At 40.2% G+C, this 14,300-nt stretch overlaps 1 protein-coding gene across 2 annotated transcripts in view; it reads right to left on the reverse strand.

Annotated features, from left to right (window-relative positions):
* The window catches only part of glcci1a (glucocorticoid induced 1a), a 268,586-nt gene that overhangs the window by 11,230 nt on the left and 243,056 nt on the right, over window positions 1–14,300 (reverse strand). The window lies entirely within an intron of this gene.

Raw genomic sequence — 14,300 nt, forward strand, 5'->3', positions numbered from 1 at the left:
GTGACAATGAAAATCGACTGTTTGAACAAAAGGCCAGCATGCACAACTGAGACAGCCAAGGCAGCTGGAGCATTCAGCACACACAAGCCTGTGACTTCATTCTATTCCTGACTGCAGGACAGTCAGTGATCTTTTCCACCTTTACAGGATCCATACTCAAAGCTCCATCCCTGCTGAGTTCTCAGTTACAGGGCCCTTCATTGCAAAAAGTGCACTGATCAAAAGCATTTCTTATTTCTTCGCATCATTATCAGATGTTACTATCAACCCAATAGTGCTTATCCTTATCCACTGCTATAAAAATTCTAAATTGTGGTGATAAATATTTCACAATGTATGCAACAGCACTTATGTTCTGAACTTGTATATAAAAGTGAAACTTGAACCTAGGTAATGCAATGTTCTGTCCCTCCCTTCTCCAGCTGTACAAAAGAAAAATTGTTCATTTCTTTAGTATGCTTATTCACAGTTTCTCCACAAGTACAGACTGGTTGGGTCAAACAGCCTGTTTCCATATTGTAATTTGTGTAATTCTATACATCTTTCCAGTTTTGCTGCTGTTTTTGGCCTCACTGCCTCCTAAATATTCATCATTGTAAGCTGCAGTCTCAAAGACCATTTGAATGAAAATATTCTGCAATGAAAAATGAAGTTGTTCTTAATCATCATCCTTCTGCACACTTTACTACCAGTATTTTCTTTTAAAAAATTCTCCAAGTTTGGCTAAGTATGCTGTTAAGTGTGATTGCTTTCTAATACTGTATCACTCTGCCCCACTTACACGTACAAGCACAGTTCTATTTATTAATCCAATTATTTTGAATTCCACACACACTTTCATCCAGCACATAATTTTCAACTGAGGAAAATCAATACATATAAATATCAGACATCACACATTGAAACATCCTCAATGTGGTGTTGAATTATAAAATCAGGCCAGCACCAAATTAGAATTGTACTCTTGTGATCCAAAATGTCCACGGAACAAGGAAACCATCATTTTAAACATAATTTCTCATACTCAAGAGTTCTGTTTTAGTTACATTCAAAGAAAAAAGTACAATTTAATCCTTGGATTAAATATGTACACAATAAGAAGTAATATTTCATCAAGATAAACAGATCTTCCTTCCACAGACTGGGGTTAAGAGCAACTCTCATTTTGCCACACATGTGATGTCCATCACCTACATGTATAAATACAGGGTTACTGAGCTGGCAGCAGACACTCCACATATTGGAGTGTAAATAAGCATTTGCTTTGGTTGCAAATCAGAGTGCAACATAACTACAAGAAACTACCATAACTCAATTATACAATGCAGCGATTAAAAAGGTACAGCTATAATTTTTTTGCATCTCTTGACCCTCAATCCATTGGAACAAGACACTAAATAACAAGGGGGCATCAAGGATATGACCTGTATGGTACCAATGTTGCATTGACTTTTTTAGACATTTAATACATTCAGCGTGTGCATCATAACTACATGAACAGACACAAGAAAATAAAGAGAACGTCCTTTCACCACCATTTCCCTCAAAAGAGCAAAGGAATTTAGACTGCATAGCTCAGAATGTTTTCCGATGTAATTACTGTTAATAGGTCAATTGTTTACAGAAACAGAATAAAGATTTTCAAATACAAGCTCATTGTTCCATTTAATGCAGAATGCCACCCTTAAAGATACCAGCGAAGCACCCACATTGTTTTAAACAAGCTAGCTATCGAAAAGGATCACAAGCTCAACTGGAATACTGTTCCAGAGCAATACATATATTTCACAACATACAGATTCTGTTATTGTCACTGGATTTGAAGTTAGAAACCAGAATCTGCCTTTTTTCCCCTTTTAGTTTCAGTAAAAAGGGAACAGGAAAAAATGGCAAACAAGATTCCTGAAGCAGTTTATGCCAGATGTTGATAGCTATCCATTGGCACAAAAAGATTGTGTTCTTAAAATGTTAAAGAAGTTATTCCCAGTTTAAACTTATGGGAAATTAAACATGATTCTTTTAATTTGGGTGGGGAAGCAGGGGAATGGTGAAGAGTTGGGCAAACTTTTTGTTGTATGGTATACAAATGAATAATGTCACATGGTAATCACCACATCTCATATTTGGAATTGAAATATTACTTACACTCACCATCAAGACTGTTATCTGGAATACACTGCCTGAAACGGTGGTGGAAGTAGACTGAACAGTAACTTGCAAAATGGAATTGTATTTATCATTGAAAAGGATACATTTTCAGAGCTATTGGGACAGAGTAACGGAACTAATTATGTTAGCTCTGTCGAAGAGCTGGCACATGCACGATGGGCCAAGGGGCTTCCTTGTGTGCTCTATGATTCCATGGCATAAACAATGAGAACCATGTCTCAGCATGCATCAGGACTTTCAAGAAAGAAGGGGTTGTCTCAATGTGGAATAGCATGCAACACATATTTACAATTGGCAATCTTGCAGCTTCCTCAATACACAAGTCCTGACCTTCACACTACCTTGCAGCCTAACACAGATTTTACAGAACTAAATGGATAACAATTAGAAATAACAGCACATTGCAAAAGTAGATATCTAGTTTGCACCCACACACCCTAGGGGACACATCACCAGATCATACAATTACTGACAATGCAACATCGATAGATCCTTGATGTACAAGTATATGAGCAAAAATCACTACTACATCCCCTTATACAGGGAAAAATAGGTTTAAAAGAAAACAAAAATAACAGTTCTCAAATGGACATAAACTGAGAGTGACTAGACTATTTCTACACCAGGGAAGAGGGAGATGAGGAGGTGATGTTGAATATTTCCAAAACAGAAACAGTTTCACTAAAACAAAAATCACAGCATTCAAGTACAATTTTAAAAACATAAGGATATGATGTCCATTATATAGTATCTAACCCTTGGCATATTAAACAGTGGACCGAATAAAGGGAGGATAGCTGTCCAGCTATAGGTTTCAATCTACACACAGGCCTTTTCTCCTCTAAGTCTTAGCTCCATTTAAGTATGTCCAAGTATGTTGTAATAATCTAATCGGATTTGAAATTGTTGTTGACTACACAGTTCAAAGTAAATAAACAATAGCAAGGGCATCTGAAAAGCATCTTTACCTGCCTTGGTGGCATGTAGAAGTTATTTTTTCACTGGAATGCCTCACTGGTGAATCTTTGCCTCCTGATCCCGACTGCTTAACGCTGCCCTTGGCAGGAGAAGCCCAACTTCCTGAACGTCCACTCGGATATCTGGGATTCGGGGCCACAAAGGATCGTGGGACGATATCCGGATAAACACACAACAGCCCCCAGCACAGCTTTATTTCTTAATGACAGCAGTCACATTTTTGAATACATTTTAGCAGAAAACCTTCACCAAATGCTGCGTTAGCAAACGGCACTTATTTCCAGTTTTCAACAATTACTAAAGCTCAAGCACTTCACATGTCTGGGAAAGATGTAGAAGATATTTAACGATAATAATCTTGGTGGTAAGTATACAAAGATAATGCAACATTGGGAAACACTGAAGGCACTATCAGTAAAATATCGTTTAGTCATATAAATATTGCCAGCTTGCTCAATTTGGAACCGCTTCTGTACCTGTCATATGGTTAAAAAAAAACGTGCGCTCGTATCCATTTAAAATCACGAATGTTTTTTTCTCCTTTTATAATTTTCCATGAAATCTCCATTTCTTTTCTGTAGAATGGCATGTATGGAAAGTGATTAATGTGGACGGTTTCAGAATTGCATTGTCCCCGCCTCACTTCTACTGTCTTTCTGTTTTAAAGGTTAATCTCCTACTGGGAATTGGGGTTGATGGGGTCATTAAAATAGATTGGGGGGGGGGGGGGCATGGTCTTGTATTCTATATATGCATGGCTTTCCTACTGTTGTACGAGACATCTGGTTAATCAAACAATTGGTTTACACGCAAAAATGAATTAAAACTGTTCCACAAACTGCACTTCTGTTCGGAAACCTGGAAACTGTCTCGAATACTATGCACGCACTAAAGCTCTTATTTGATACTGGGAGGAGGCACTTCAAACACTGCGTTTCTTCACAAAGCTCCGTCTATTCCAACGCAGAACTGATTTCAGTTTTGGCAGCTGGTCTGTACTGTGCGATGAAATTATTATTTGTGATTCTCTTCACATCAGAAAGGGGGCTTTCAGAGGCTTTAAAGCAGAAAATTTCACAGCAACGTTATCAATATTCCATGGAGAAGAATATTTGATATAAAGTTTGTGCGTTGGTGTACAACCAAGGGAGAAAAAACGATAAGCTTTGAGGGGGGAGTCATTCAGAAGATGCATTCATTCCGTCACTTTTAAATCAGTGCAAAATGGTTTGAGGTGTGCAATGCGAAAGTTGCGGAATAAGTCAGGAGACTGCTCAATACAATAAAAAAAACCTAAGAGCGTTTCACGCTAGTTTGACTTCCGGTTACAGTAGAAATTCAGCCCAACATCGATTGTGAAGAAACAAAAGAAAAAAGTCCAAATTTAATCAAAATCAAGAAATAAAAATACAGAACGGAGAAGGTTAAATATTGATTGTAAAATATGGGAATTAATATATTGCAGACAGAAGAGGAACATTGTAAATAGTTTTTCATGCAGCAGCAGCAGCCGCCTTTGATTTCAGGTGGCAGAATTCGAGAGAGCAGATATCAAGCTGCAGCTTGGGAATGTGGTTATGGTCATTTCTGGCACAACACATATTAAACTTGACCAGAAGTATATGTAGGACGCAAAGATTTGAGGATGTTCAATCAGGGTTCCCTTCCCTAGTGGTAACTTAAAACAAAAAAAAAATGGAGAAATAATGAGGTCAATGGTTCTCAGCTGAAAATTTGGCACTGGTCTATGATTACCTCCAGGTAGAAAATACCTTCCCCGCCACATGAATTTTTAGTTTAGTTCAGTTTAGAGATACAGCACTGAAACAGGCCCTTCGGCCCACCGAGTCTGTGCCGACCATCAAATGCGACAAAGAAATAATTGCTTGTTCGTTTACCAGTCAGAGCTGCACTTCTTGTCACTCTGATCCATGCGCACTTTCAAAATTTTAATTTTTAAAATCCTGCCCCAGGAGGAGAAGGCATCATTTTACATTCTGTTCAACATTTTAGCAATTCTTTTTCTTAACATACATGTCGAACTAAATCATTCTTCTTTCTTTTTTTTTTCTTTTGGGCCTCCTTATCTCGAGAGACAATGGATACGCGCCTGGAGGTGGTCAGTGGTTTGTGAAGCAGCGCCTGGAGTGGCTATAAAGGCCAATTCTGGAGTGACAGGCTCTTCCACAGGTGCTGCAGAGAAATTTGTTTGTTGGGGCTGTTGCACAGTTGGCTCAGCAATGTGATAAATCCACTTATTGCATCAAACTCTTCATTTCTTTCCGGATTCCATGAACAGATCCAGGCCTCCAAGGGCTTATGACATTGTCAAAGAAAACAGATCTTAGTTTACTGCAACAAACCTATATTTTACTTTTGCTGATATAGACTTGTATGGAAGTATCATACAAAGTACAGCGATCGCTTACACATTGGATTAAGTCTTCAGCACAACTTAATTTTTATTAACGAAAGTAGCACAGGTGTGTTTCATGCTGTGAAACAAACCAGTTTATTAACTCAACAAAGACATCACAATGTTAGTTCACAATAATCCGAACTAGAGTTAAAAATTAGCATATTATATACTGTTTTCATGAAAGGTTCTCCAATATATTACATACATAATCACAGGACTGTGCCATATCGTACAAGTTTTACATTTTGTATTAGAATTTCTTTCAACAGTGAACCTCCTGGGAATAAATATACATTTAATTGGACAAATTCTAGCATTCCTCATGAATTCACTACAACTAGTTTAATCTAAGACAATTTGAAACATAGGAATCAAACAGTAAATTATACTTGAAAATGAATGCTGGAATTGCTTTTACTTGCTTATGTATTGGATACTGGATCCCACTACAGAGCAACTCAAGGAATATAAATATTTACACACACACACATCACATTACATTAAAAAAAATTCTTTAGATACAATAATGTAATTCAGAACCATCCATAAACCCAAGTTTGATTTTGTGTTATGAAGGGGTGCAGGGGGTAATGTCTTCTCAACCATTGAACCCCTGCACCCAGTGCATAAACCCATGCACAGCGTTCCTGCATAAAGGCTGAAACACTAACAAGACTAAAACCTTAATGCAAGCACAATTAGTGAGGGCAATATGCTCTGGAGTTCCATCATCTCTGCACCCACCCCAATCAGCAAGCACACCATTTACCAACATGACAAATGCATATTTGATCCTGTTTGGTATACAGGTGTCAGTTGCCTTCACTACTTTGACCCATTCTCAGAATACATGATTCACAATCTGCAGCTTTTCCTTCCATTTTGGAGCTATTTCTTATTCATCCCTTTGTGTTTCAAGTACCTGAAGATTTAAACAATTCAATTTGACTTTTGTTTGGATGAATTTTACACCTTTACTCTGTATTTCAGTAATTGGCTATGTTGTTAAACTCATGATTTTTGGGGGGGGTGGGGAGACAAATCAAACAGTGTTTGTCGCCAATGTAATTTTCTTTCCATGGAGCTGGAATTTCTTAAATAACTGCAGCCTAAAAGTTTTGTTTTTCTAACAACTAAGCAAAAACGTGTGTATTGCATCAACAGTTGCCAAAGTATTGTATTGAATGAATCTTACTATTATTTATTATCGCTAACTTTCTTTTCATTTTTAAAAATTCTAGCAAATATCATAAGTTAAGGAAAAAGCAGAATATGTCCTATGTTTATCTCAAAGCAGAGGTCAACTTTTGTTTTTTAAGTATCAGTAATTAGAGAGAGAAATTCCATAGAAGTAATGCAGAAACTGCAATTCGACCAAAGTACCAGAAACTGGCACTACCCAATACCACTCAGAACAGCAATAATACCCAGAAAGAATGGCAATGTTCTATTCAGTGCAGTGGCATTTGTAATACTGCCCATGGGCCATATGTGCCGCTCAGCAATTTGCTGCTTCATGGGGGTGGGGGGGATTTTTCAATTGCAGGCCCCCTGTTCAGAGGAAAATCTGGTGGGGGACTTGTTTGTTTGCCTGATTGAATTTTCAATCAGGCCTTTAAATGGACACCCAGCACTTCTGCCCAAAACAGGCTCCTTAAAGGTACCACTGGAGGCCACTTCAAAAAGCTCATTCATGCTCCTCCTGGCCCCACAAAAATCTTCCACCGACTGCAGCCTGTTCTCACTCCCTCTGGACTTACTCCCCAACAAGTTCTACCTGCTGGCTGGCTCTGTGCAGAAGCTGGCTAATTTTCTCTCACACCAAAATGGTAAGTTGCAGTGGAGCACTTACTTGGTGCCTGTAGCTCAACGATAAGATTTAAATGAGTCTTGAATGTGAAAATGGTTCGGATCTTCTGACTGTGCCCTTGAGCTGCTGCCATAGGGACATCAATATTATGCCCACTTTGGGCCTGACTTGAAAATCTCACATTTCTCTAGGATTCCATTCACAGCCTGTCCAGTCAGCTGGGGGGATGCTGCTCAGCCAGAATTCCAATAATCTTCCCTCTCTTTTTCCAGCCCTCCAATAAGAGGTATAGACATGTCATTAGGAATTGGCATTAACCTAACGTCCACACAGAAAGTAGTATAAAAAGTAGAATTATCTGTTCACCAGGTATTTTTCTTTCCCTATTGTAAAAGTCCAGTCCTTCACTTGTCAACTGTGGACAATAGAAATCAGGAGGTTTAATAAAAAAAAAAATAGGAGCTCACCGTGTCAGGAATTGCAGCCACAGACCTGCCTGCCACCTCTACATGGAGCAGAAACAAAAACAAGAAATGCTGGATTCACTCAGCAGGTCTGGCAGCATCTGTGGAAAGAGAAGCAGAGTTAACGTTTCGGGTCAGTGACCCGATGCTGCCAGACCTGCTGAGTGAATCCAGCATTTCTTGTTTTTGTTTCAGATTTCCAGCATCCGCAGTATTTTGCTTTTATCTACATGGAGCAGTATGCTCTAGTACTCCAGAAAGTGGCTCTCAAGTCAGAATTGTGGCTCAACTGAGTTAGTGAGAAACATTGCATTTTTATACACTTGCTTCTCAAGAAAACTCTACAACTAAAAGCATGACGTAGTCATTGGGAGCATCAATGTACAACCACATCTGTATAGATAAGTCAACTTTAAAAATCATTTACATTATAAAAATGTACATAAAAAATAAACTAAGATGCTCTGAACTGGTTAATTCAACAGATGGGATGGGAACATGAATCACTGCAATGATCCTGTGCTAAATTCCATGAAATAACAGCAACTTAATCAATAACTCAATCAACAGACAGCATTATGACGTAACCTTATTTTTGTTTATTATACTCCTGAACCTCCAATCTTAAACTACAAGAGTGAAGCATTGTTCGGCATGTAAAAAAAATATTTTTATGAGATTTAATGCTACCCATGCCTGGGTCAGCTACAAGAGGATGATGAAACGAGAGACATTCAAAAGGGATATGACCTTGGCTGACATCAATATTGCATACGTAAAAAGGGAGGGGGAGTGTTGTGTCATGTGCCTTGTAGAAACTGTGGTCTCCTGGAACGTGTTTTTATTGCCTTTGGGGGTCAGAGTTTTTTTTAATATATGGTTTATGTCTTTGCCAGCAGATTACATGGTTGGGAGGGGTGGGGGGGGGGGGGGAGGGGTTTGGGGCATGGTGGGGGGTGGGTGTGAAATGTGATAATGGTGCCCAGTTGCAATAGGACTATATGTGACAGGCTTGATGAAGCAGCTGGTCTAGGCCTGTTTAATTTTCTACAGTAGTACACCAAAGATTTTACTGTCTCTACCTGCCCAAGTAACCACTAACTGCCCATAATTGTTATCATCAACATAAGTTTGGTTCCCAATTTAAGTCAAAAACGAAAATGGCCAAAGTCAGAAATATGATGTTTGTTTCCTACTAAGTTACTTAATTTAAGTTATGTGGGTAGAAATACATCTCGGGCGGTGGCACAAAATGGATTGGATCGGTCGTCCATTCTATTCAGTGCCTGATATTTAATTCCATTGACTGTAGTGGAACTGACCATCATGCACTGCGTGTAATGGGCAGCTGCTCCAATACCACCCATTTTACCCCACACTATTTAGTAACTATTCTATTGTTCAGTTACTCCCAGGGGTCAGATGACAATATTTTTCCTAGGTTTTAATTTAATTCAAACTGTACCATGGATAAAATTTCAGACTTAAAAACAGATCAGCCTGATTGTGAACTAAGACAACTGTGTTCTCTATTCTGTGCATTTTAGAGCCATACAAGACCAGCTGCTCACAATGAATATTGTCACTCTGATATCTAACGCAAACAATGGAAAACATTTCCTCTCTTTTAAGACTAGCCCTCTGCAAGACTAACTTTTTATGAATCTCTGAAGGGCCGAGTTTAATAAAAGTACACAGTGAATGAATGAATGGGTGAATGTAGCTTGAATACTACCGGAGTTGAATAATCTGTTACATTCTGCATCTTATCTTTTGCCAATGATCTTAATGAGTAACTATCTCACAGTCACATGAAGTTATTATGAACCTCAATGGCATCAGAATCTGCACAGTGGGTTGGTCAACAGAAAAGCTGGAGTCAAACAGAATCATCTCATGAAAAGCACGGATTAAAGTATTGTCTGTAACCCCTCCTCCTCAGAGTGCTGTCTTGCAACTGCTCCTAGATATCTATTATTCTTTGTGAATTGTCTAGCATACATTAGCAAATTTTTGTCAGCTGTTAACTGGTCATTGTTGGGATAAGGTGAAGTTATCATTCAGAGAAAACACAAAGAGAAACGGGATCATTAACTTTCTCCTTTATCAGTCTAGCTATGATGGAGTTGATTGTTCTATAGTGCACATTTGTTCTTTCGAATCACATCATCACGGAGATTTGTTTTTGAAACATAAAGGGCACGAATTTCACATCCGGAGGCCTAGTAATGTTTTGCTGGGCCGGGTTGCACCACCAGCCACTTCCAGCAGGGCTCTCATAGCACATCCTCTTGAGAAGGGCTCCCACGCTGGTGTCCCTAGCGTGTACTGGAAGGCTGTGAAGTAGCACTATCCTGACATCACACAGTCCAACTGGCTGATGCAATGCCAGGATATCTAAATTGTACCATTCAGGTCCAGGCAACAAATTTACACGTCATTCTGAAAACAAGTTCTAAGCTGCTCGATGTTTCTGAAAGGGTCAGGCACCTAAATTGAAGGTATTTTTTAGAAATTATTTGTATAATGTCTGGAAGTACTCTGGAATGTTTTTGGAGGTGTTGTGCTGAATTCCTGGATTTGGCAGAGAGTGTTGCTGTATCCTCAAAGTGATGGCAAAGGAGTAGATAACCTGCCCACATGCTCTGTACATGTTGTCAGGAAAACCCCCACCTGCCAAGACTGAGGCACACATGATTTCGCCACATGAACATTAAAACTTAAAATTGCAAGCCCCTGGCTGGAAGGATATTTGCATAGTACCAGATGGTGTTGAAACAAAGGAACCAATACATGTGACCACCTGCTGAGTAACTAGGGGAGTTTTAAACTGGAAAAACAGAATTTGAACTCAGAACGCCGTATGGTCCTGGAACTGAAGCAAGAATTACCTCCTCTCCTGTCTGCCTGCTCCCATCTCCTTCCCAAGGAACTGAATCTTGTGAAAACACATTGAATGCAAAGAGAGAAAAGTCTCCTATGTGAACAAGGTTTAAGAAGAACTCTAGGCCCCGACGAAAGCAAGAATACTTACAAAAGGACTATACTGTCAGCTCGAAGCACCATAACAAGATATTATCTCAAACTGTTCCATTTTATGTTTTATTCTCTTTTTTGGCCCTATCTGCATGTGTATATCATGTGTGCATGCTAGCATGGGCACGTCATACATCCGTAGGCATGAACCGTATTAGAGTTTAAGTTTAAGGTTTAATAAATTTCATTTTTTCTTCTTTAAACGAAAGAAAGCCTGTTTGTGCTCATTTCTTTGCCTTATAATTGGAAAGCTGTAACAAGAATTCACAAAGGGGGAGGTCAAAACACAGTGTGTTAAAAATAAAACCCTGTTACAATAAGACCAGGTGAAGATAGTAACAGACCCCTAGATACTTTTCTCACCTGGTCGTAACAATGTCCTCTAACAACTTGGAGCCGGACTCCTCCATGCTCCTTCAAAATCATGGGAGGCTGTCTGGCAGGCCAATCAATGCACCCAGCATCTCTGTGCATGCCATCAGTGCTCTCCAGTACGCTGTTCCATCGAGATCCTAATCAGAGTCCTCTTCAGCGGAACTCATCTGCAACCTTGACATCCGTTGGGCGGGCAAACGAACCATCCTTTCACCCTGGCCTGGTTGCAGCCCACTTGTGCCTGGATGTCTCACCACATGTTGATCCCAACTCAGTATTTGCCTCCAAGATATGTGCAGTGCCAGTATCTGAGCTGGATGCTGAGACTGTCAGAGCAAGTGATGGGATCTCTTCATCAATGCTGTGGTGTTGCTCTCTCTTTTCCTCCTGGGCTACAGTGGCTGGGCAGGAGGCAGTTCTTGCTGTCTAAAAGTAGGAAATCAGAAAGGGAAGGTTGATGAGGGAAAGGGAGGGATTGTGGGGTGGGAAGCAAGAGGTCCATGGTCACACCATCAGCAGCTTGCTCACCATACCAGTTAACAGAATGAGGGTGGGCTGGGAGTTGAGAAGGAACATGCCGTCATCCTCAATGTTCAGAGTGATGCCGGATACCACAGGCTGTCGCAGCCAGCCACATGATGCTAAGATTCATCTCCTCTGTAGAACTTAGGAGATGCAAGCGTCCTTGTCCCCTGCTCATTCTGCGTTGTGTTCCACCTTGTCCTGCAAGAGAGGGCAGAATGTCAGTGGTTGTATACTGCCATGTTTGGGTGATGTTCCTGCCATAGCTGAATATCTGGTGGTAGGTGAAGTCAGTGAAAGGTGGGCGTGAAGCTGGCAACATTGGTAGGAATGTGAGGAGGAGTATGTGTTAGGAGTGAGTCCCGAGTGGCAGAGTGTGCTGCTGGGTGAGTGATGGAGATGTGGTGCATTATGCAATGAGTGGGGTTGGTGGTGTGGTGGATAGCAGATGTCATGTGAAGATGCATTCAGTGACCTTAGCCACCCAATTGAGGTCATCAACCTTCTTGTGGGACTGCTGCCAGGTCCTCAGATACAGACTCAGGGAGTTGAACTCCCTGGCCACATGCTCCCACACCCTTTTGAGTCTGGGCCATGAGAGCCTCCTGGACCCTCTAGAATCATGGCGCCTTTCCTCCTGCTCAATTCCATCACTAACGTCTCGAATGCTGAATCCGTCACCTCTCTTTGCCCTGGTGTTCCATTTTCCATGTTTTAAATTCCAGCAATGTTGTTCAGTACAACATGCCTTTTAAAAGGGGACAGACTTCCTTTAAGAAGAGCAGGCTGGATCACATGTGCTCAGCACAAGGTTGTTTGGTCCCCTGCTGAGCACAGAGGCAGCCAATAGCATAAAGAGCAGCCAGAAACCCACTCGGCCTGATGCTACAATCACTTTAATGAGGTGGGAGCACCAAGTTTGCAGGCTGCCCACCTTCAATAGAAATGGCATGGGCAAGTTGTGAATCATAACCTCTGTGCCCAAACAAACAGGAGACAAATTTTTCACCCAACCATTTCCAAAACTGACGCTTCCAAAAAAAAATTGTAATTAAAGCCTACCTGTCGGAGATCCAAAAGAAATGCATTTAAAGTTCAATTCTTCTTAAAAAAAAATTAGTTGGTAGTGGGCAGGTTGACTGCTGATGATATTAGCATGTTGAACGTTTCATTACTTTAGATCTGAGAACAGTCATACAAACAACAACTTGCATTTATATAGTACCTCAATGTAGAAAAACATCACAAGATGCTTCACAGGAATATAATCAAATACTGACACTGAGCCGGAGAAGGAAACCCAAGTTCAGGTGAATAAAAGTTTGGTCAACGAGGTAAGTTTTAGGAGTTTTTTTATGAGCTCAATTTTATGGAGGATGGGACACGAGAGGCAGACTCGGAGAGCACTGGAATAGTCGAGGCTGGAGAGAAGCTCTTCTATGCTGATGTCTATTGAAATTATTGGCATTATACTGTCACTGACTGACAAACTAATTCACTAGACATTATCACACACAAATTGCCTTCCTGTTCTTTTACTATTCTTAGTTAATAACATTTATAAGAGCATTTATATAAAGGGGTGGAGTGATGGAGAGGTTTAGGAAATTCCAGCACTTAGGCCTAGATGGCTGAAGGCACAGCCCCCAATGATGTTGTGTAGGAATGAACAATGGACCTGAGGACAACATTGGAAGAACAGGGTTCTTGCAGGGTTGGAGGAGGTGAGGCTATGGAAGGATTTGAAGACGAGGAGGAGAATTTTAAAATGGAGGCATTCAGGAGACGCTGTAGGCCAGCGAGCACAGAGGTGATGGGTGAATGCAATGGTGTGAATTAGGATACGGGCCACAAAGTTTTTTATGAGCTTAATTTTATGGAGGATGGGAGATGAAAGGTAGATCCGGAGAGCACTGGAATATTCGAGTCTGGAGAGAAGCTCTTCTATGCTCATGTCTATTGAAATTATTGGCATTATACTGTCACTGACTAAACAATATCAAACTAATTCACTAGACACTATCACACACAAATTGCCTTCCTGTTATTTTACTATTCTTCGTTAATAGCATTTATATGAGCAGTGTGGTGACACAGCATTAGAAACTGTGAACACACTAAACAACAAAGTGCTAGGATATGGATTGATAACCAACATTCGCCAATGGGTAGTTTTCTGATCTTGGTCATAACATTGTAGGGAGATCACAGAGAATCACACTAAGGAGCTTTTATGCACTTGTTGGTAGTCCAATATAGAGAGGCCATAAAAAACATGATAGAATTCCTTAGTTTACAAGCCGGGCAGGGAGTGGGTGCAAATTAAAAGGGCGAGTGAGTCAGCCAGGACTGATCTCTTTTTAACTGTCAGCTCAAAAGTAGCATTGGCAGAAGCCTGGGAAAGAGAAAGAAAAGAAATATTTCATAGATTTAAATACTGCAACAACTCATTATTAAAGAAAAGGAGTGACATAAACATTTCTTTTAAGATCGTTTTCCAGAAACAGATACTGTGCACTTTCAAAAA

Source organism: Heterodontus francisci, chromosome 2 (assembly GCF_036365525.1).
Source record: "Heterodontus francisci isolate sHetFra1 chromosome 2, sHetFra1.hap1, whole genome shotgun sequence".
Lineage (NCBI taxonomy): Eukaryota > Metazoa > Chordata > Chondrichthyes > Heterodontiformes > Heterodontidae > Heterodontus > Heterodontus francisci.